This window comes from Peromyscus californicus, unplaced genomic scaffold (assembly GCF_007827085.1).
Source record: "Peromyscus californicus insignis strain IS unplaced genomic scaffold, ASM782708v3 Scaffold_9__1_contigs__length_137607984, whole genome shotgun sequence".
Classification (NCBI taxonomy): Eukaryota; Metazoa; Chordata; class Mammalia; order Rodentia; family Cricetidae; genus Peromyscus; species Peromyscus californicus.
In genome coordinates this window covers 36,820,432-36,842,828 of record NW_026294617.1, presented here as the reverse complement: position 1 = coordinate 36,842,828, position 22,397 = coordinate 36,820,432, and the positions used below count along the sequence as shown (strand labels likewise).

General features: G+C 41.8%; 1 protein-coding gene across 2 annotated transcripts in view; it reads left to right on the top strand.

The window, feature by feature from the left end:
* Window positions 1–22,397, top strand: part of Wwtr1 (WW domain containing transcription regulator 1) — a 126,474-nt gene that overhangs the window by 76,542 nt on the left and 27,535 nt on the right. The window lies entirely within an intron of this gene.

Below are 22,397 nucleotides of genomic sequence, written 5' to 3'. Positions count from 1 at the left end.
CGCCCAGCTCTATCACTTCCTGTCTCTCTGTACAGACCTCCAGACCTCTGTGTTAACTAGTGCTGGGATTAAAGGTGTGTGCCACCACGCCTGGCTTCATTCCCAGTGTGGCCTTGAGCTCACAGAGACCCAGATGAATCTCTGCCTCCTGAATGCTAGGGTTAAAGGTGTGTGCTACCACTGCCTGACCTCTGTGTTTAATATAGCAGCCAGCTTTGTCCTCTGATCCCCAGGCAAGCTTTATTTGTTAGAGCACAAATATCACCACAGAGAACCAAGAGAGGAGTCAAGGACCAAGAAGCCAAGAGTGAGCTGGCCAAGAGCTGATGACCAAAAGAGAGAGCACATGGCCAAAATGGCTGAGGTTATATAGGAAAGAGAAGCTGGGGGAAGGGAAGTGGAGGCCAGCCCCTAGATTTTGGAGAAGTTTAGGGTAGGGGGCAGGGTGAGAGGCACTGGGAGAAGCCACAGGTACTGAGTGAGACTTGTCCAGGGTTTCTTTGGGACTTGGCAGAGTCTACCCAATGACTTTGGGGCTCAGAAACACCTGTGCTTGCCTTGTGTTTCTTCATGCACTGGAGTGTTTCGTCTTCTCTGCTACATCCCTTGGCCTCCCTTTCTGGGTGTTTCTGCCCCATAATTTGTGACACTAGTACTATAGGCTTCCAGTAGAGTTGTGACATTCTCATTATTTTCTTGGGTTCTTTGAAAAATCTTGGTCTAGTGTCTTTATTCAGACCAAGCAAGGCAAGAAGGGCATATACTGCCTTCTTGTAATTTGGTTCTTGAAGACTATGCATGTGAGCCTGCCAGCAGGTAAGGTGCTTGGATACCTCTTCTCTTAAACCCAGAACACTGTACAGTAGCAGGATTCCCCACTGGATAGATAGATGAGGAAACTTTCTGAGTCATATAGCTTGTAGACAACAGCCAGAGTTTGAACCTCGGTTGTTCTGGCTTTAGTAGCGGGTACTTATTACATAACCTGCAGGTGGCTTCTTCCCATATACTCTATATTTAGTGTTTCAGTGTGGTTTTTAGAATTGAGAGTATTTTCTGCTCCTTGTTTTACTTTAAAAACAACAAGATAATGTCCATTGGAGATGAACAGAATTGGATGAACATTCTGCAGAGACAGGAGAGGTTAGTATTTTTTTTTTTAAAGATTTTTTTATTTATTATGTATACAGCATATATAACTGCCAGCCAGAAGAGGGCACCAGATCTCATTACAGATGGTTGTGAGCCACCATGTGGTTGCTGGGAATTGAACTCAGGACCTCTGGAAGAGTAGTCAGTGCTCTTAACCTCTGAGCCATCTCTGCAGCCCCGAGGTTAGTATTTTTTGACATCATTTCCCTCCATCCTCCTGAATGGAGACACTGACAGGGCTGGCTAAAGACTTTATAAAAGGTGCTCCTGTTTTCTGACGATGTTTCCTACTTCTGATTAGATCTCCAGGCGATGCTTTACCAAATAGTTGATGTTAGGGAGTAAAAGGAATCTCTTCCTGCATCATCAGGAATAAAAATGGATCAAAATGGAAGCATTATTCCTGGGCTCTGTTTACTCATCCTGTGCTTTGCCGAAGTGAGTGTGAACTTAAGTAGACTTAAGTCTTCCCGGAACTCTGTACCTGCAGGTCTAGAGCTTGCACACATGCATTATACCCCAAAGCAGCTGACCTAGACAGCAAATAAAGGAAGATGGCCCTAGTCCTGCTACTAGTAGTCATAAACCAAAAGTTTCCATGAGTCCCAAATCAATGAAGTGTGCGAGAAGCAAGTGTGTCAGGGTTGTAAAGAAATGCCAACTTAGATGACAGCAGACTAGTTCCATCATTCATTTCCCTCCCTCCATCCCCTCCCCTCCTCTTCCCTCCCCTCTCCTCCCCCCTCTTTCTTTCTTTCTTTCTTTCTTTCTTTCTTTCTTTCTTTCTTTCTTTCTTTCTTTCTTTCTTTCTTTCCTTCCTTCCTTCCTTCCTTCCTTCCTTCCTTCCTTCCTTCCTTCCTTCTTTCTTTCTTTCTTTCTTTCTTTCTTTCTTTCTTTCTTTCTTTCTTCGTGTGTTTCTGGGTAACAGACTCAGGACCTTGCCCATGCTAAACATTTGGTCTGCTACTGTGGTATATCCTCAGCTCTTGACCTTAACTTTAAAATCAGTTGTAACTGACAAATGTCTTTCATGAGCATGGTATTTTAAACTCCAACACTTGGAGCCTTGGGGATTTCTCAGGAGAACCTGAGTGGCATCCCTAGAGCCCAGATGAAAAAGCTGGATGCCATGGCCTGCACTTGCAACCTCAGTGCTGGGAACATGGAGCCAGGCAGGTACGGGAGTCGGATGGCAAACCAGCCCAGCCTACTGGCCTGTTCTAGACTAGCAAGAAATGCCTTTTCAAAGAAAAGGTCGGCATTGCCTGAGTAACAGCATCCATGGATGTGCTGTGTCATCTATGTATGTGTATGAACCCCTGTATACATACACACAGATGCGCATACACACAGACACACACACACACACAAAGATGTACACATGCAAATACTTCCACAGAGTGTAAATGGTCAATCTCTCCCACCAGCCTGTTCCTGAATAACCAGTCAGAGGCTTAATATTAATTAGAAGCAATTTGGTCTATAGCCAAGCTTATTACTAACTAGCTCATTAATCTTAAATTAACCCATTTCTGCTAATCTATGTATCACCATGTGAGTTCCATTACATCTTGCTTCTCAGGTGGCGGCTCACAGCATCTCTTCTGACCCTGCCTTCCTTCTTGTATCTCTCTTGGATTTCCCGCCTGGCTGTCTCCTGTCTTGCCATAGGTCAAAGCAGCTTCTTTATTAACCAGTGGTAGCAACATATATTCACAGCATACAGAAAGACCTCCCACAGCAACAGAGAGGCACATAAACAGAGACACACATGCGTAGACGTACACAAACACAGAAACACACACATGCACAGACATACACACAGAGAAACTTACACAAAGATGCACACAGGCACATCAGAGAAGTTTTCAAAAACCTCCTCCAATTGCTCTTTACTCAAACCTTGAATGTGCTTCCTAGAGCCACTCAGTGTTTCCAGTCGTGTGTGTGTGTGTGTGTGTGTGTGTGTGTGTGTGTGTGTGTGTGTTTATGTGTATGTCTCTGTGTGTATATGAACACTAGCATTATATACCCATTGTTCTGCATCTTTAGAAAATCTTATATATCCATATATGTGTATAAGTCTTCCTCTTTTGGACGGAATTGCTTAGTAGTCTTAGCACATTAATATGTTATATTCAGTTTATTTAGCTAGCTCCTACCTGGCAGACATTTAGGTTATTGGTATGCTCCTGGTACACATTTCAATGTGAAATCAGTATGCTTGACTGTGCCCCTTAATGAATTCTTCTTAGTTTTAAAAACTGTACAAGCTATGTTGACTTAAAGGTACTTGCCCCACCCCAAGCCTGATGACCTGACATCACTGCCCAGAACCCACATACTAGACAGAGAGAACTAACTCCTTTACCTTGTCCTCCGATCCCCTATTATTCATCATGACATGTACACATCATATACAGAATAAATAAATAATTACAAAAGTTTAAAAAACTGTAAAAGCAAGAAGTGGAATAATTAAAAAGAACTTGAATGCTAAAAATCTGACGATGAAGGCACATGTGAATCAGTCTGTGTACATGTACTTGTGCACACACTAAAGGCCCATTTACACTAGCAAAACTATAATCTAAGTGTTAAAATCTGATAATGAAGGCACATGCGAATCAGTCTGTGTACATGTACTTGTGCACACACTAAAGGCCCATTTACACTAGCAAAACTGTAATCTAAGTGTTCTGAAACATTTACTTGCAGCTGAATAAAACTCCTTACTTCTCAGATTTCTAGTTAAGCTAGGGTAAGCTTTCATTTGTTTGTTTGTTTATGGTACCAGGGATTGAACCCTGAGTCTTGTACATGCTAGGCACGTGCTTACCCTGAGCCAATTTACTTTTTTATTAAAAATTTGAATTTTATTTTATGTGTATGGATGTGTTGCTTGAATATGTGTACATATACCATGTGTGTGCCTAGTAACCATGGAGACTCCAAAAGGGTGTCAGAGCCTCTGGAACTGGAGTTGTAGATAGTTGTGAGCTGCCGTGTGGGTGTTGGGAATTGAACTCTGGTCTTCTGGAAGAGCAGCCAATGATTTTAACCACTGGACCATGTCTGTAGTCCATCCGTTGTCCCGTGTCCACCCAACACCGCAGCATGATCCCAGAATGTAATCATTTACTCAGGACATTTTATTCTAAGTCACAGCCCTGCCCGTGGCTCACAGTCTTTATTATGAATTAAAAGAAGGACATACCCTCTTCCTCCCCCTTAATTGTTAAATTTAGAACTCTGGCACTTGTCAGTGGAATGCAGCTGGCGGGTGGATTTAAGTGATATTCCCCCTTAGTGGAAGGTTGTTTAGGTACGTGTGAAACCAATGTCAGAATACAGACACTCAGAGAATAGAATTAACACCTTTTAAAGGTTAATCTTAAGTATGTATAAACCTGTGATGTAGTCAGTAATATAACTAAATATATCAGAAACAAATCTCCTTTTATTTTTCTGTACGGGTGTAGTTTGGGAATATATATATATGGGAAAACATAATACAGTAACATACACCTCTGTTCTTTTTAAAATAAACATTTTATGTGTTTGCCTGCATGTTTTTATGCATATCATGTGCATGTTTGGTACCTTTGGAGGCCAGAAGAGGTGTCAGAACCCACAGACTGGGATTGAGGCAGTTAGAAGCTGCTGTGTGGTTGCTGGACACCAAGCCTTGGTCTTCTGCAAGAGCAGCAAGTGCTCTTGTCTGTCTGTCGAGATCCAGAGGAATTCAATGCCTCTGGCCTCCTTCGGCACCTACTCTCATGGGCATATATCTACACCCATACCCACACACATACACATAATTTAAAAAAAAATTAAAAAGTACAAATACAAAGAAATTAAGGTGTCTGTAGCTGCATGGGTTTATTTCTGGATCCTCTATTCCATTGTTATCCATGTCTGGTTTTGTACCTGTACCTTACAGTTTTTGTTACTGTTGTTCCATAGTATAATTTGAGATCAAGGGTTATGATAGCCCAGCATTGCTCTTTCTGCTTTGGATTCCATTGGGTATTCAGGGTCCTTTCTTGTTCCATGTGGCTTTTGGGTTATTTTTATTTTTGTAATTCTGTGAGGAATTCAATTGAAATTTTGATGAGGTTTCACTTTTAGCTCACTTAAGGTAACATAGCCATTTTTATAGTATATAATTATGTTTGTCCATAAAGATAGAAAGTCTTTCCTTCATTTTTAATTTCTTTAATGTTTTAAAATTTTTCATTATAGAGGTCTTTCACCTTCATGGTGAAATTAGCACCTCCTAGGCTGTTAATTTTAAGGAGTTTTTTTTCTTTTTTTTTAATTAACTTGGCAACTTTTTTATTGGTATATGTAAAAGCCACTGATTTTTGTTTTTGCTTTTATGTCCTGCTACTTTGATGAAAGTGTATATTAAGAATTTTCTGACGTGGCAGTGGTGGCACATGCCTTTAACCCAAGTGCTCAGGCGGAGGCAGGGGAAATCTCTGAGTTTGAGACTAATGTGGTCTACAGAGTAAGTAAGTCTTGAAGCACTGTTTTCAGCAGGCAAGGAGAGACCGGCACCCTTGTTAAAGAAATGTCACTTTTGTGCTATTTCTTATAATGTTGGCTGTAGCCTTCTCCAAGGCTACATGAAAGATGTTGAACTTGTCAAAGGTCTTTTCCTTCCTTCCTTCCTTCCTTCCTTCCTTCCTTCCTTCCTTCCTTCCTTCCTTCCTTCCTTCCTTTCTTTCTTTTTCTCTTAATCTCTCTCTCTCTCTTTCTTTCTCTTGTAGCTTTGGAGCCTGTCCTGGAGCTCACTCTGTATACCAGGCTGACCTTGAACTCACAAAGATCCCTGCCTCTGTCTCCCGAGTGCTGGGATTTTAATGGCGTGCGCCACCACCGCCCGGCTGTCAAAGGTCTTTTCTACATCCATGGAGAAGCTGAAATAATTTCTGTCCTCAAGTCTGTTCGTATCTATTATATTACATTTATTTGCACGTGTTGAGCCAGCCTTGTCCGGTTGGGATGAAACCAATTTGGCCATGTCCTAGGATGACATGACTCTTCCTCCTTCTCTTCTTGGTTTTGTGTTTGACAAGAGTTCTTGGTAGCCCTGCCTAGCCTGGAACTCATGCAGACCAGGCTGGCCTCAAACTCACTTCCTTCCTTTGTCTCCCAGAACTGACAATGCTGGGATTCCAGGTGAGTACCACCATGCTGCTTGTATTGCATTTATGCGCCCGGGTCAGGCTGACCCCTAGCTCAGCTTGTAGGAAAGGATGACCTTGAACTTCTTATCTTCCTGCTTAGGCCTCCCAAGTGTTAGGTTATACGCCTGTGCCTCTGCACCTGGCTCCTAGCATACTTCTTAGCCAGGTAGCTAATGAGTTCAAGTGCTTTGGCTGTGTTCCTAGAGTTTAGCTTGTGTATCTTATGTTTTTGTTGTGTGAGGGGAGGCCTGTTACTTATCTCTCTGTCTTGGAATTAGTCACTTTGTAAGACTCTGAAGGGTGACAGAATGACTCTATGTTCAGACTCCCTGCATTTTCTACCATGAAATTGCCTCTGAAGGGGAAATTTGCAGAAGTCTATTTTCTTCTGCTTTAATTGAAATAATCACTCCCAGCGTGGTATGATTTTCAACTTAAGTTTTAATTTTCATATTTTCCACGTTTGGTTGACGAGAAGGCTTTGCTGTTTGTTTTGTCTGAGTAGATTGGTGGCTTTTAAGTCTGAATTACCAGACATTCCCGGAACATGGAGGAAGGAAAAACGCTGGAGGACTTTCGATAGAAAATAAGACAGATCACTAGGTGCCAGTCCTGTGAGTACTGTTGTTTGGGACTGTCAATATGTCAAGGGTACTCACTTCTGAGCAACACACGGAAGGAGGAAAAGGACTATACATGTGGAAGTTGACTCCCCCCATAACATAAATCAGATAAAATTCCATGTTTGAAGTAGACTGTTGACTTGAATTATTATTAATATCCATTCTTTTTTTTTTTTTTAAGCAGTTGTGTGAAGCGACAGATACCTGTCATCCCAGCATTTGGGAAGTAGAGGCAGGCAGATCTCTTTGAGTTCAAGGCCAGCATGGTCTACATAGTGAATTCTAGACCAGTCAGGGCTACACACAGAGAGACCCTGTCTCCCCCCAAAATTTTTTATGGTACGAAAAAAAATGAAATATGGGTCCAAAGAAATGATGCTTACATTAAGCAGTATTCTACTATATAGAGCAATGGGCACGGGGAAAATTGAGCCTGCTACCAAGCTCAGTCCTTTGCTGGGGTGTAGACCTGGATGAGGGGACCCCGGGGGACTGTGTCGAGTGGGTAATTCAAGGTCATAACTGAGCTTCTCTTGTGTTAGACTTTATTTGTTGAGTCAGTGATGTAAGTTGTGAGCCTGCAAAATGGCACTAATGATTGAATCCTCATGATAGAGCTGACTTGAGGAGTTAGCTAGTCCATGTCTTGTACTTGCTTAACAGCAAGTTCACAAGGATGTACATCGTTAGAACTGTTCTAGTGAGCTGAAGGATTCGGTTTTCCTGGTCCCTGTGCCCTCAGAGGGAGAGCCTTTGCTGTACTCCATTAGCAGAGAACTTACGTTGTTCTTCCTTCAGGAGTCCCCAACCCAGCATACACTTGGTTTTTGTTTTGAGACAGGGCCTCACTATATAGCTAAGGCTGGTCTGGAACTCACTGTGTAGCCCAGCTGGCTTCAAATTCTCTGTCCTCCTGCCTCAATCCCCCTACGAGTCCTGAGATTACAAGACTAGACCACCAATCTTGTTTGCTGCTGGTTATGGCAGCATTTGTCAAACGGGCTCTTTTGTCAGCAAATCGTGCTTTTACCTGTTGTACCAAGAAACCCCATCGTTGTCGGATTGTGGGCAGAGGGGTTTGGTGATAGCGTTCATTCCATGAGTTCCAGCTGAGGAAAGTTTCTCCTTCTGCATGTTGTGACATTTCTCAGACATAAATATGAAAATCATTCAGCAATGTATAAGTATTTCTTTTTTTACAAAGAGAATGTCACATGCAGTTCTTTTGTCCCGGCAGTCCTGAGGCCCTGAGATGTAGGGTTAGCCTGGGAAACTTTCCCATTCTCAGTGCTTTGAGAGCAGTCTCAGCCAGTCATGGGACCCCAGTAAGACAAATAAATGTATGTGTGTATGTAGGACTCTCTCTCTCTCTCTCTCTCTCTCTCTCTCTCTCTCTCTCTGTCTCTCTTTTTAATTTTCCAGAGCTGAGGACCGAACCCAGGGCCTTGTGCTTGCTAAGCAAGCACTGTACCACTGAGTTAAATCCCCAACCCCCTGAAGATATGTTTTAACAATTACCACAAAGGAGGCAAATAGTGATCATCCTAGGCCACGCTGCCCTTAGAATGTAGTCCAGAACATTCCTGATTTTACCTGCACTCCACTCAGGGCCTTTCTTCTCAGTACCCCATCTTCCTTCCCACCAGAAAAAGCTCAAAGTATCAAGTGGTTTTCTGTTTAAAACAACAACAAAAAACCAAACTTTTTAAAAGAAACATAACCTACTTGGAGAGAAAATACGGGGAAATCACACAAAATCCCAAGTCCTAACTATAAAGGAAATTAACATTTTAGAAGTACAAAGTTGGATGAATTTGTTCTTCAAATAGTAAATGCCTCAGTTGGGAGTCTTGAGAAGAATTTGGTAGTTGAAATCCTGTCTGTCACCTGTCTCCCTTGGCAACATCCCCTGCTCTGGAGGATTTTCAGCCACAGAAGGTGGAGGCTCACCTCCTCCCCATCCCTCCGCCCCCACACCAATAACTGTGGGATGGCCGTCGTGCAGGCACTTGCTCCAGATTGGTAAGTGTTGAATGACACTTGGCCACTGCTCTCTCCTCCGCTTTGGGTCCTGGGTGATAGTGTCTCTTCCTGTGTGTCGTCTCCATACCCCCCAACCACCCCTAAACTGAGCTATCAGCTGATTGATTTCTTCTTCCTTTCTCGAAGTCTAAATTTATTCCCTGGGTGTTTTGCAGTTGGTGGTGGTCAGGGACAGCTGTTCTTCCATGCTTTGTCTGAACAGTTTTCCGAGATGAAGTCAGCAAAGTAATACCATATGAGAGGCCTGGAAAACAAAAGCCTTGGTTGGTACTCCTCCCTGTTTAAGTACTAAAGAGAGCAAACCCACTCTTCCTAATTAACAAAAAAAAAAAAGGCAACAACAGCAAAAATGAGGCCTTAAATATATTTGAGGCAATGAGACTCAAGAAGGCCTACTTCCAGGAAATATTTGCTGTTTGGTTACTACAGCTAATGCTGTTTGACAGTAACAAAGAGAATAAGGAGGTACTGTGATTTTGCTGTTCACTCGTTCTGTGTTCCTTACATATTTGTCTTGTCTTGGCTCAGTGGGAGCCTCAAAGCCTGATGACGCGAGCTGGATCCCTGGGGCCCACGCGGTAGAAGACAGAACCAGTGCTTGGAGGCTGGCCTTTGGCCTCTACCTGTGCACCTTGGACACACAGACATACAATGAATTGATAGTGTGAGTGTGATGTGTGTGTGTGTGTGTGTGTGTGTTAGAAAATACTCCACATACTTCTTCTGTGGTCTGCTTCAAAAATTTAATGTGTCATAAATATCTCTAAATTTCAGGTTTTTCTTTTCTGTGTAATTAATGTCTTTTTGTTTTATGTGTGTGGGTGTTTTGGCTGCATGGATGTCGGCACACCACTTTTGTGCCTGGTGCTGCAGAGGCCAGAGGAGGGCATTGGAACTGGAGCTACAGATGGTTGTGAGCCGCTGGTGCTTTGAATCAAATCCAAGTCCTCTGCAGGAGCTAGTGCTCTTAACCTCTGAACCATTTCTCTAGTCCCGTGTTTCGTGCCCTTTGATGAGGGGTTTCCCTTAATAAGAAACAGTAGCATATGGTAAAAAAGCCCAAATGGTTCAGAGTAAGTCTTTAACATGAACAGTCAATCTCCTACCACCGTGACCTCTGACTATTCTCTCCCCCCACACACCACCACTAGCAGCTTCCTAGGGTTTCTCTGGTCTTACTCTGTGCACACATCCTTGCATGGGTGTGCATTTCTTTTTTAATAACTTTAGCGTGTGGTAGAGAGCCTCCTAAGTGACTCAGTCTTACTAATAAACAGCATGTCATAGTCAGCACAATCGATATGCATCCTTTGTTTAACCAACTCTTGTTGATACTCAGCTTATTGTTCAATGCCAAAATGCACATCCTTGTAGACAAATCCTAGAGCCATGCAATGTTTATAGAGAGGGTAAGATTGCTCAAGTAGAATTCTTAAGAGAGTATGTACATTTATAACTTCAGTAATTCTTATTTAATTTCTATCCTAAAAAGTTAAGCCAGTAAAGATTTTTCTTTCCCCATATGTTGGCCAGTAATGTTCGTTATCAAACTTTTTGTCCATATAATTTTATAAAATAAATTTTATTTTAGATTTATTTATTTTACATGTATGGGTGATTTGTATCTGTAACCACCCCTCCCCCCTCTCTCAGCGGTGCCATGTAAGTGCTGGAAATTAAACTCAGGTCTTCTGTACGACCAGATGCTCTTTGCCGCTGAGCCATCTCTCCAGGCCCTGGAGTATTGATCTTTTAATAAAGCAATTTCCAATAGCTATGGGAGTATGTTTTCTCAAGGCTCCTAACTCTCCCCCGGCTCTGTTTCTCAACCTGTGTATCCAGATGCATCGTACCTATGTGTCTACATGTTTCCTTTCTATATGTCCATGTTTCCTACCTGTGGGTCCATATGCTTCCTACTTGTGTGTCCATGTGCATTCTCCCCTTATTTCCAGATGCTTCCTACCTGTAGATACAGATGTTTTTTCCTAAGCCATAAATGGAAATCTCAGTGGGAGTTATTTTGCTTCCCAGCACAGGTCATACATTTTATCCCATATTCTTTTCATCCTTTCCCTTTTCAGTATTATATTTCTCAGACAGCAGAGAAGACTGAGTTGTGAGGTTTGAATTTTGCCAAGATTTAAATATTTGCGGAGCTAGAAAGAATAAAGTTGGAAAAGAAAGAGAAAAAGAGAAATGAATATGGATGACTTAGTTCTGGCTTCGTTTCATTTAGCTATTTTAAACATCATCCTCAAGATATCAAGAAAAACATCTGTCCAGGTTGTCCACTCTTGTCGGTGCCTGAACTAGTGAGAGCTGTGGCTTCTCCCTTAGTGTCGTTGGATCATTCCATCCTTCTTCACAAAACAAATGCCCAGAATGTGGATGCTGCTGCTCCCACATCATATCATTTTGTTGTGTTTCTGTTGCTGTTGCCTGGGCCACGAGACCTAGGGATGTTCCCAAGAGGTCTCACTTTTTCGGTCCCCAGCACGCATCGTAAGCTTGGGCTCTCTTTGTAGCCAGTCTTCTCTTAGACATATAATATATTTTCTTGCAATCTGAGGAAATTTCGAGGCCTAAATTATATGAATGCTAAGATGGCTTTGGCCAAGTCATCCCTTCCTCCACATGTTGACGGTTGCTGGTCTCTCCTCCATCTTCTACTTGGCGCCTTCTGTGGTGTTTATTCCCTTCCTGTTGTGAGGCCACAGTAGCACAGTGTTGCAGTTCTGAGCTTGGAAAAGTAAAGGCTTTCATGTCATGTCGCCAGTGCTAACCATGAAAATTCTTGGTGCCCCAGGTTCCTCCTAAGAAAAGTTATAATTTCCTGACCTGGGTGTCTTGTCCTCAGTGAGCACTTTGTAGAGGATTTCTTCAGAAAGGCTAGCTGGTTGTGGACTCTATGTCTAGCCTTACTAAGCTGTTTTTATTTTTATTTAAGTCACAGTTGGGTGCGGAGCTTGGAGGAACAGCAAATATAATTTTAAGTACACACACACACACACACACACACACACACACACACACACACACACACTTCCATATACGCATATAAGCATGATGTAGTACATTTCACAACTAGGATTCTGTTCTTCCTCACAAACTCAAGTCAATTAACTAAAGTTGTTGTTTAACAGGGCTTTCCTCAAAGCCCAAGAAAGTGCCCAAGTGCAAACACAGTTTCTCTGGACTCTGCCAGGCAAAACCTATTAGTCTCTGCAGAGTTTGGGGTATTGTCTCATAGGTTTTATTTAGGAAAAAGAAAAATCTTAATTTATTTTTAAATAATCTTAAACTTCAGGAGACTTTCAAGTTCAGTACAAGGGACTGCTGTACTTACCCTTTGTCATTTTTACTTTTGTTAGTTGTTGGTAATTTGCTTGTCAACACAGCTTGGTTTGGTTACTGTTGTAGAATATTATTTTAAGGTATGCTACTTTTGTTTATGCTGCGTTTGTTTAACTCTGTGAAGCTGTGTTACTGTACCTGTCTAAAACACCTGATGGTCTAATAAAGAGCTGAATGTCCAATAGCAGGACAGGAGAAAGGATAGGTGGGGCTGGCAGCAGAGAGAATAAATAGGAGGAGAAATTTGGGAGAAAGACAAGAGAACAAGGAGAGGAGGATGCTAGGGGCCAGCCACGCAGCCATACCGTAGAGTAAGAGTGAAAGTAAGATATACAGAAGAAAAGGAAAAAGCCCAGAGGCAAAAGGTTGATGAGATAATTTAAAGTTAAGAAAAGCTGGCAAGAAACAAGCCAAGTTAAGGCTGGGCATTCATAAGAAAATAAAAAGACACTGATTTATTTGGGAGCTGGGTGGTGGGGGGCCCCCAAAAGAGCAAAAGCAACCAACAGTAGGTTATCTGTGTGTATATGCGTCTCTCTCTCTCTCTCTCTCTCTCTCTCTCTCTCTCTCTCTCTCTCTCTCTCCCTTTCTCCCTCCCTTTCCTCCCTCCCTCCCTCCCTCCCACCCACCCTCCTTCCTTCCTTCCTACCCTCCTTTTTCCTTCCTTCCTTCCTTTTCTTTTTCTTTTTCGAGGCAAAATCTCATCTGGCTATCCCCAAACTAGTGGCCTTCTCAGATTCCCTAGTAGTTGGAATACAGGTATGTACTACCGCACAACATGGTAACAAAATTTTGTTTCTGTTGCTGAGGATTAAACCTAGGGCCTGAAACATTCTGGAGTTATTCTACCACTTTGCTACACCTCTACCCCTTTTCCTTTATTAGTGAAGGTAAAGCTGGAGACATCATGATCTGTACCCTAAATATTTGTAGTGCTTTTGATGTGTTTTCTAAGCACAGAACAGGTATCAAAATCAGGGAAATTTAACACCAATAAAGTTTTGTATCTAATGTGCAGTCCATATGAGTTTTGTTTTCTGTTAGGAACATGTGTTGCATTAGTCTACTCCCCCTCCCCCTCTCTCCTTCTTTTCTTTCTGTGGTGCTGGGGATCAAACCCAGGGCCTCAATCATTCGACCCCAGTGCTTTACCATTGAGCTATATCCCTAGCTTGTCCTTAAATTCTTTTAACCTGGAGTAATTCCCCAATTCTAGTTTTTCTGGACCTAGACTTTTAGTAGACACTCTTTAAATTTGGGTTTGTCTCATGCCTCCTATGACTTAGATTTTGGTTATACTTGTTTGGCAGGAATACAGAAGAAATGCTTTGTCTTATCATCGCCTCATCTCAAGAAGCACAGAGTGTTGATATACCTTAGGACTGGAGATGCTAACTTTGATCATTTGGATTGAAAGAACTGGGGGTGGAGGCAGAGTTGGTGGGCCCCTGGTTGCTTTAATATTCAGTACAGAGAATGAGCTATGAGGAACAGTGTTTCTATCTTCAGTCAATGAGGTATGCTCAAAGACATGGAGACTCCCTTGGGATGTATGATCATCAAATGATAATTTCCATTGTGGTTCATTTAAGCTTCACAGGGTGTTATTTACCTGACAGACTGTTAGGGTTTGAGAGAAGTACCCAAGAAAGACCATCACTCACGTATGCAATCAGCAAGAGCATTTTCATTTCCAACATGTTGGAGTGGCCAATAGTGACCTGAAGGGAGGTTGCAAGCTCCTTTTAGATTAATCTGGTGCTGACAGGTGGAGGAAAGATTAGTCTGGGAGTTGATTGGTGGGAGACTCTAGTGGTTCAGGACCTTCCAGCTGCAGGGTAAGGAAAGCTATCTTTAGCTAGCAGATGGCTGGGGGGCTCCTGCTGAGCCAGCAGAAGGCTGGGGGGCACCTTCTGCTGCCCTTGAGTTGTGGTCTTCCTGAGAACTCCTCACTCAGCTCCAGACAGTTCCAGGAAACCAAAACTAAGGCCTGGTCCCTGGCAGGACTGTTAGAAACCTGTCATGGCTCTGGTCTGGCTCCCCAGCCCTCTCACAAACAATACATTTGTGTGGCTATCTACATAGTTTAATTTTAGCCTATTCTAGTCTATTATTGAATTCAGAAATATCACCTGATTTTTCTTATTTTCCTGCCCTATTTTTACATGTAGCTTAAGGACTTTAGTTACTATCCCTTTGAGTGTTTCTGCATGCATATTTTAATTCATTTTGGAAACATTAGTCTGGATATTTTTGTGCTACTTATTTTCATTTCTCATACCATGGGAGTTTGGGGCATGTTTCACGAGTTCATTTAGCAAATATGCCTCCTTCATTCATCAGGGCACTTGAGAAATGGTGTATGCATATCTTTTGATGTGGCCTTTTAATTATAATGACTTCCTGTGCAGCTTTCAGGATATTCGTTACTTAATTAAATAATGCTAATTGTCTTAGTCACTGTTTTATTGATGTGAAGAGACACCACGACCAAGGCAACTCTTATGAAAGAAAGCATTTAGTTGGGAGCTTGCTTACAGTTTCAGAGGGTAGTTCATTATCATCTTGGCAGGCATGGTGCTGGAGAAGTAGCTGAGAACTTTACATCTTAGTCTGCAAGTAGGCAGGCAGAGAGAGAGAGAGATTGGGCCTGACATGGGCTTTTGAAGCCCCAAAGCCCACCCTCAGTGACATACTTCCTCAACAAGGCCACATCTCCTAATCCTTCTAATTCTTTTGAACAGTTCAGCTCTCAGACTAAGCATACACATGTATGAGCCTATGGGGTCAGTCTTACTCAAAACACTAATTCTTCTTTAAAAAAAAATAAGGAGAAGAAAGTCTGATACTTCCGGACATTTATTTCTTCCTCCTTTATAATATGCATCATTTGAAAGAACAAAAGTTAAATTGAACTGAAAGGAACTGTGGCTGCAAAAAACCGACAGTAAACCAAACCAATAAAGCTAAAGGGAAAACTGAATACCAGGATGCTCTGTGGTGAGAGTGGACCTCAGAGTTCCTGAGCTCTGAGGGGTCTCCTCACATGAGTCAGGTCATTCAGGAGGGATAGGCCCTCATGTTTTTTGAGGATAAATAAGTTTTTTTTCTGGGTATAAAGCACTGAGCAGTGATTCTTCAAAAGTTGTCTGGACACTGTCTAGAGTTTCTTCAACAAACAGGGGACAGCGGGAGTTCTCAGAAGGTTTCCCATAACCTCCCGGCATAGGGGTGCGGGCATGATCTCAGAGCCTCTTCTGGCAACCTTGGCAAGAGTTTAACTCATGAATGAAACCTAGAAAATTGAGAGCCCCAGTTCTTCTGTTGAGCATTTTGTCTGTTTTCTGTTAAGAGTGCTGCCCTCTTTGGCACGCCTTCCCGGTAAAACACAGAGCTTCGGGCGTTTGTTTTGTTTCACTTAGGGCCAGACTTTGCTGTGTGTTCAAAGCAAAGCTGCTTTGTCCCTCCCATTCCTGGCAAACCCATGTTAATTTTCTCTCCAGTTATGATCCTGAGCCTCCTCATAGGGCTGAGAGAGGCAGTTGAGAGACACCTTTGACCTTCTGAGGTACCTTTGACCTTCATTCAACTTCACAGTGGTTTTCTTAATTTCTCTGTGTCTGGGTTTTTTTTTTTTTTTTAATTATTAAAAAATTTTTTTTTGCATTTTACATAACAACAACAGTTAACCCTCCTTCTCTCCCTCCCCCCCATTCATTCCTCATAGCAGGTAAGGCTTCCCTTGGGGAGTCAACACAGGTTGGCATTGTGCCTGTTTCTCCCCCCCCCCACCCCGTCCCCTGAATTTTATATTTGGTCACAGCAGGTAAAGCACTTGGCAGTTTCCTGTATGGTTCAAGCAGGGTGCCTGAAGGAGATTCCAGGCCTCTGAAGTTGAGGCTAATATGGTGCCTTCCGTGGGCTCTGGGCCACACAGAACCTGTCTGTTGACCCTTGTCCTCTGCCTTGGAATACATGGACTGTGTACTTTTTTGCGCACGTACCGTAAGGTCATAGGTCTGGAATGTTCTCACCTTAAAAGTATCTTTATTAAGCCGGGCGGTGGTGGCGCACGCCTTTAATCCCAGCACTCGGGAGGCAGAGGCAGGCGGATCTCTGTGAGTTCGAGGCCAGCCTGGACTACCACGTGAGTTCCAGGAAAGGCGCAAAGCTACACAGAGAAACCCTGTCTCGAAAAACCAAAAAAAAAAAAAAAAAAAAGTATCTTTATTAAATCTTTGAGAACTTCATATAATGTATTTTGATCATATCCCCCGACATCTCCTTCTTTCAACTCCTCCCAGGTCCACCTCCACCCATCTTCTTATCCCCCACAATTTTGTATCTTTTTTTTATTTTAATTTAATAACCCATTAACTCCAATTTGTGTGTTCATCTACTCCTGTGTGGGGCCATCCAGTGGAACATCAACCTACCAGGAGCCACACCCTTAAAGAAACCTGGCTGTCCCTCCCCCGGAAGCCATCAGCTACCTGTAGCTCCTCAGTTAGGGTGGGAACTCAGGAACCCCTCCACTCCACGCTAGAATGATATCTGGCTTGTGCAGGCAGCTAGAGCGGCTGGGAGTTGATGAGTGCAGCATCCTGTCATGTGAGGACCACACTGTTTTCAGTGTCCTCCCTGACCTCTTACACCCCCTTCTGGGCTGTGGTCCCTCACTAAAAGAATAGATACTATTGCTGTTTGTGTGTCTGCCCTCTAGACTATAGTCTCTTGAGGGGAAGGGATCCAGCTGTCTTTTTCATTACCGAATTAAAAACAAAACCATAGACTGCCGGAAATGATGAAATGATGACAAGATAGGTGTAGTTTAACAACCCTAAGTCACCACTATTGGTATTGATTCTTTTTATATCCAAGACAATTGATTTTTGCTGGACCTCCTGTTAAGAGCTAGGTACAGGGGGTTGGGGATTTAGCTCAGTGGAGTTTGGTCCTCAGCTCTGAAAAAAAAAGAGCTAGGTACAGTGTTCTGTGAAATCCTCACATGTGCAAAGCCACACTGTTTGACCAGCTTTCTCCATCATCTTGATACCGTGGATTAAATTATAGTCTGCTAATTCTGTGTCTGGTCCCTCCTCCGCCCCCCAGTGGTTCTAAACTGAAAAGCACCGATGTGCCATTGCTATCTTTGTTAATGAATGCCTCATCATAATTTTTGTGATTTCTTGCAAAGCCAATAATTTCCAGTGCTTGATTATTACCTGAAAGTTCCCTTTCATCAACTGTTCAGATGCGTGAACCACCTCATGCAGTCTTGGTGTCTATTGTGTGGCCTCTTTATTTTTTTTATTTTGTTTATTTATTTTAAAGATTTATTTATTTATTATGTATACAACATGTGTGCCTGCAGGCCAGAAGAGGGCACCAGATCTTGTTACAGATGGTTGTGAGCCACCATGTGGTTGCTGGGAATTGAACTCAGGACCTCTGGAAGAGCAGCCAGTGCTCTTAACCTCTGAGCCATCTCCCCAGCCCTGTGTGGCCTCTTTAAATAATAAGGATATTTACTAGAATGACATAATATCAAAAAAAGCAGATTAAAACTAGCACACTGGCAGCATTTTCTCGCTCGTTGTGAGTGTCTTCTGATCTCCAGCTTGGGCTTTAGTGGTTTGCCCCTGGAGTAGTTTTCAAAACTGTTCAGTAAAACTGACTAGTACAAAGTGACCATAACCTTCCTCAGTAAATGAAAAGAAATGATATGAATCAGAGTTTCCATTTCCTGTCGGGATAAAGGTGTGCCTACTGTCTGAACATAGTAAAACAATGATGTTTTCCCCGAGAGTGCCCAGCCATGGAAACAGATTTCATATCAGAAGGATGGCTTTGTGGAATAGCACAGTATAGTTCTCGGTTTCTCCTGTTTCCTATTAGTCAGTTTGCTCAACTGCAGCGTCTCTGTAGCTTTGCTTCTGACACACATACCACTTTGCATAAACCTTGAGATGTTCCAGCAACTAGATGGAATTGGGGTTGCACATTCTAATACAGCTTCAGGTGAACACACACACACACACACACACACACACACACACACACACACACACACACACACAGAAATTGAGAAATTAACATGACAGGAAAATGTGAGGATTGCCCCCCTCCACCTATACCCACGTTTTTCTATGTATGTTATAATGATGAGATCCAGTGTCTAGATCCTTTAGTTAGATCCTTTAACAGTTCATAAACTATACATCCAGAGAGTGTGCTCACTAGGAGAACATAAAAGCCAGAGGCATAAGCATTCGTCTTTGTCCTAAGCAGAATGGATGTGCCCAGGTCTGTGGACAAGATTACTGTTTAAATGGGCAGGTGGGATTGCAAGCAGGAAAATAATTTCTTGATGCTAAAATGTCAAGGTTGCCTGGGAAGTAAATGCAAGTTGGGTTGCAAGGCCTTTTACTAGAAGGGACTGGAACCTTTGGAGAGTTGCAAGCCCACGCCAGCCTTTGGAGCACCTGCAAATGATTTGAAGGCTTGAAACAGATAATCAAGAAAAGTTTAGCCATGTGTATGTTGTTGTTGAACACAGTGCTCTAACTGACCCAACTGAGAATTTTCTTTATAGTCTTCTCGCCCAGATTTGGAATAAAAGCGTCAGTGTGAAGTTGGCACAGTGAAACTTCTTGGCTTAATATTTAGAGATTTTTGGAACTGAATGCACCTGGAAGTGAAAAGCTGTTTTCCTTTTTCTTTCTTTCTTTCTTTCTTTCTTTCTTTCTTTCTTTCTTTCTTTCTTTCTTTCTTTCTTTCTTTCTTTCTTTCTTTCTTTCTTTCTTTCTTTTTCTCTCTCTCTCTCTCTCTCTCTCTCTCTCTCTCTCTCTCTCTTATATTTACTTATTTATTTTTGCTGACCTTGTTGGATGACCTTTTCTGGGAAATAAGAGAAACAAGTGGCTCCTTGTTGGCAAAAGCCAAGAGACACACAAGGAAGGCAAGAGATGTGTCTGCAGTCACTGTATCATGACTGAGTCAAGGCTGCCCTGTGGCTGGATTTTCTTTCCTCCTCTGTGGACATGTGTTTCCCATCAGACAGGGCTGCGTGACACCCGGGGTTGGCCAGTTCATGAGTTAAACCATGCATAGCGTATAAACAGAGTTTAGGAAAAGGCCTGCAGCTGCACTCAGACACTCTTCCGGCTGGAATATTTTGCAGACTGGGTGCCCTGGGTCTGTATGTAAGTCAGAAACGATTTACACCTGTATGTTTTGGCATGGCTTCTTGTAGTTCCATATCATTATGTGGCCAGAAGGTTTAGTATTACAGCTGTGGTGGATGTGGATCATGAAATGTAATCTTTCAAAAGTACATCTGCTTTTGTCCTTTTTTTTTTGTATTATTATTCAAGAACAAAGTGGTGTAATTTTTGCATGTGTAAAATTAGATCACACAAATGGCACCCATCAAAATGTGGTTCAGGTTGTTTTCATCTTTTTAAAGGGTCTTTGAGAGACTTCTTCATGATATAGGACAAAAGAAACTAGCTATCCTCTTCAAGTTAGCTTACCAGTTATTTCTGACTTCTGGGTGTGTTCAGGGCAGAGATAGGGGGCCCTTAGTGGATGCCTGTGTAGCATTCTGGAACAACCTGCACGTTCAGGATTCCTGGGTGTGTTGGGGTCTGGGCATGTGATTTGTGCTGAGTCATTTAACCTTTCAAGTTTTTCAGCTCTAAAATCAGTGAATTGGTGGAAATCATCCATTTAGAGTGTGTGCAAAGGCCTATGCTAGAACCCTAAGGGGTGGTGTGCAGTAGTTAAAGTAGTGTAAAGTCTCCAAAAGCTAAGTGTAAAATTTTAACATGATAGTTGGGAAATGCCTGTAGGGTGAAAGTGATCCCAAAAGAATTTAGAGAGCACAGTCAAAATTCTACTATTGCTCTATTGACAGAAGCCCAGACTCCTGGCAAACAGCTGATTGATCCCTCGGCATAGGGCACCCTGGCTTCAAGCTTGATAGGGGCTCCTAGGAAAGAACCTTCCACTAAAGAAAGTTTCAGAAGCACAGGTTTAAATGGACTAAGACTGTAGCTGGAAGTTTTCCTGTGTCCCACCTGACCACAGTTGGACAAATCTCTCACCTACAGTCCCGCAGCCTTTTATAAAATAATCACACAGAGACTTAATATTATTTACAACTGCTTGGCCATTAGCTCAGGCTTATTAATGACTGGCTCTTACACTTAATTTAACCCATAATTCTTACTATGTTTAGCCATGTGGCTTGGTACCTTTTCTCAGTTCTGTCTTATCATCTTGCTTCCTCTGTGTCTGGCTGGCGACTCCTGACTCTGCCCTTCCTCTTCCCAGAATTCTTTTAGTCTGCTTGCCCTGCCTATACTTCCTGCCTGGCTACAGGCCAAGCAGCATTTTATTAAACCAGTGTACAAAAGCATTATCTCACAGCATTTCCCCTTTTCTGTCTAATCAAAAAGGAAGGTTTTAACTTCAACATAGTAAAATTACATACAACAAAACTGTTATCAAGCAAGAATTGCAGTTACAATATCTAGTCTATTTGTATTTGGCAATTTCAAAGAAAATATTTTATCTGTCCTATATTTGTGAGTCTAAGGTTTCATATGTAACTTATCTTTTATCATAACTGAGGAAAATTATAACTATCTAGTCTTCAACTACATCAAAGACCCCAGAAGGATATACTATTACCTAAGTAAACAGGAAGTGTGTTGTAAGCAACTTCAAAAAATCTGGAAATGACAGAGACAGTTGCCTCCTGGATAGTCATCCAAAGTTCCTCTGTAACATTGGGGCATCCTTCTTCAGTCAATAGACCTAGTTGCTTCTTCCTGTGTCCTGTAGAATATTTGGCAGTTTCCTTTGTGAAGCAGGAACCTGACAAACCATCTCGCCTTGCGAAGTTCAGTGGTCACCTTTCTATGGGTCCTGCATGTCCAGTTTATACAACATTTTGTCAAGCAGTCCAGGCAAGAACAGTTTCTTGCCCAAATGGCTAACTTTTGCCATGAAGAAGATAAACACCATATGGAATGTCTTTGGTGCCCATTGTCTTCCTTGAAGGAGCAGATGTGTCTCATTGTCCAGAAAAGCCTATGTTTTTAAAGCATTTTAAATGCCATATTCTGTAGGTCTTTGAAGTATTTGAAGATTACCTACCTAATTGAATTATATCTATGTATACCTAGAAAACTTAACTAACATGACTATAAGCTTGACTATCATAGAAGACTAATTATAAATCTGTATTTCTTAATTATCCATTACAATTTAAATAAGTTACATAAACATACCTTAAATGAGAGTAGAAATATATATACAGTATAACAAAATTAACTTTAAATTTATATCAATAAACTAAAATCCATAGCAATGTAAAACATTCTAAACAAGTTGCTGCTCTTTAAAGGTAGATTCAATAATCTACCCTTTCATCCTATCATATCTATATCCTATATTTCTATATTATATCCCCCTTTCTTCTTTTAGAAAAAGATTGACTATGACCAATAACAATTTGTAACCAACAATCTAAACAAAGACAAACATCCATAATCCACTTTTTGGGAATGTGGGTGTAGTTTTCTAGGTTACTTCCTGCTGATAGGGGCCACTGGTAGTCTTATGGGGATTGTGAGACTATTCAAGATAATGGTCAAGTCCTGAGAAGACTGGCTATAACCTTTGTTGATAGGTACCATCTGTTAAGGTTCAGGAGGTCTGACTTGATCAAATCTAATCCATCTTAAACTGGTACAAATCCATAGGTTCTCATTTTCTGTGGAAACAAAAGCAGAACCTCTTTTCCAAAGCAACATATCCTTACACATAAATTTTGAAGTCAAGATAACTTTTATATATATATATAATATATATATATTATATATATATATTTAACTGAGTAGCATTTATAATCAAATGTCTTTGTGCAGTTAAAAAAATCCCCAAAACAACACAATCCAGATTCTCTGTGCGATATCCATCTTTATGTGGCTTATTTTTTATATTACTTTTACTGTCT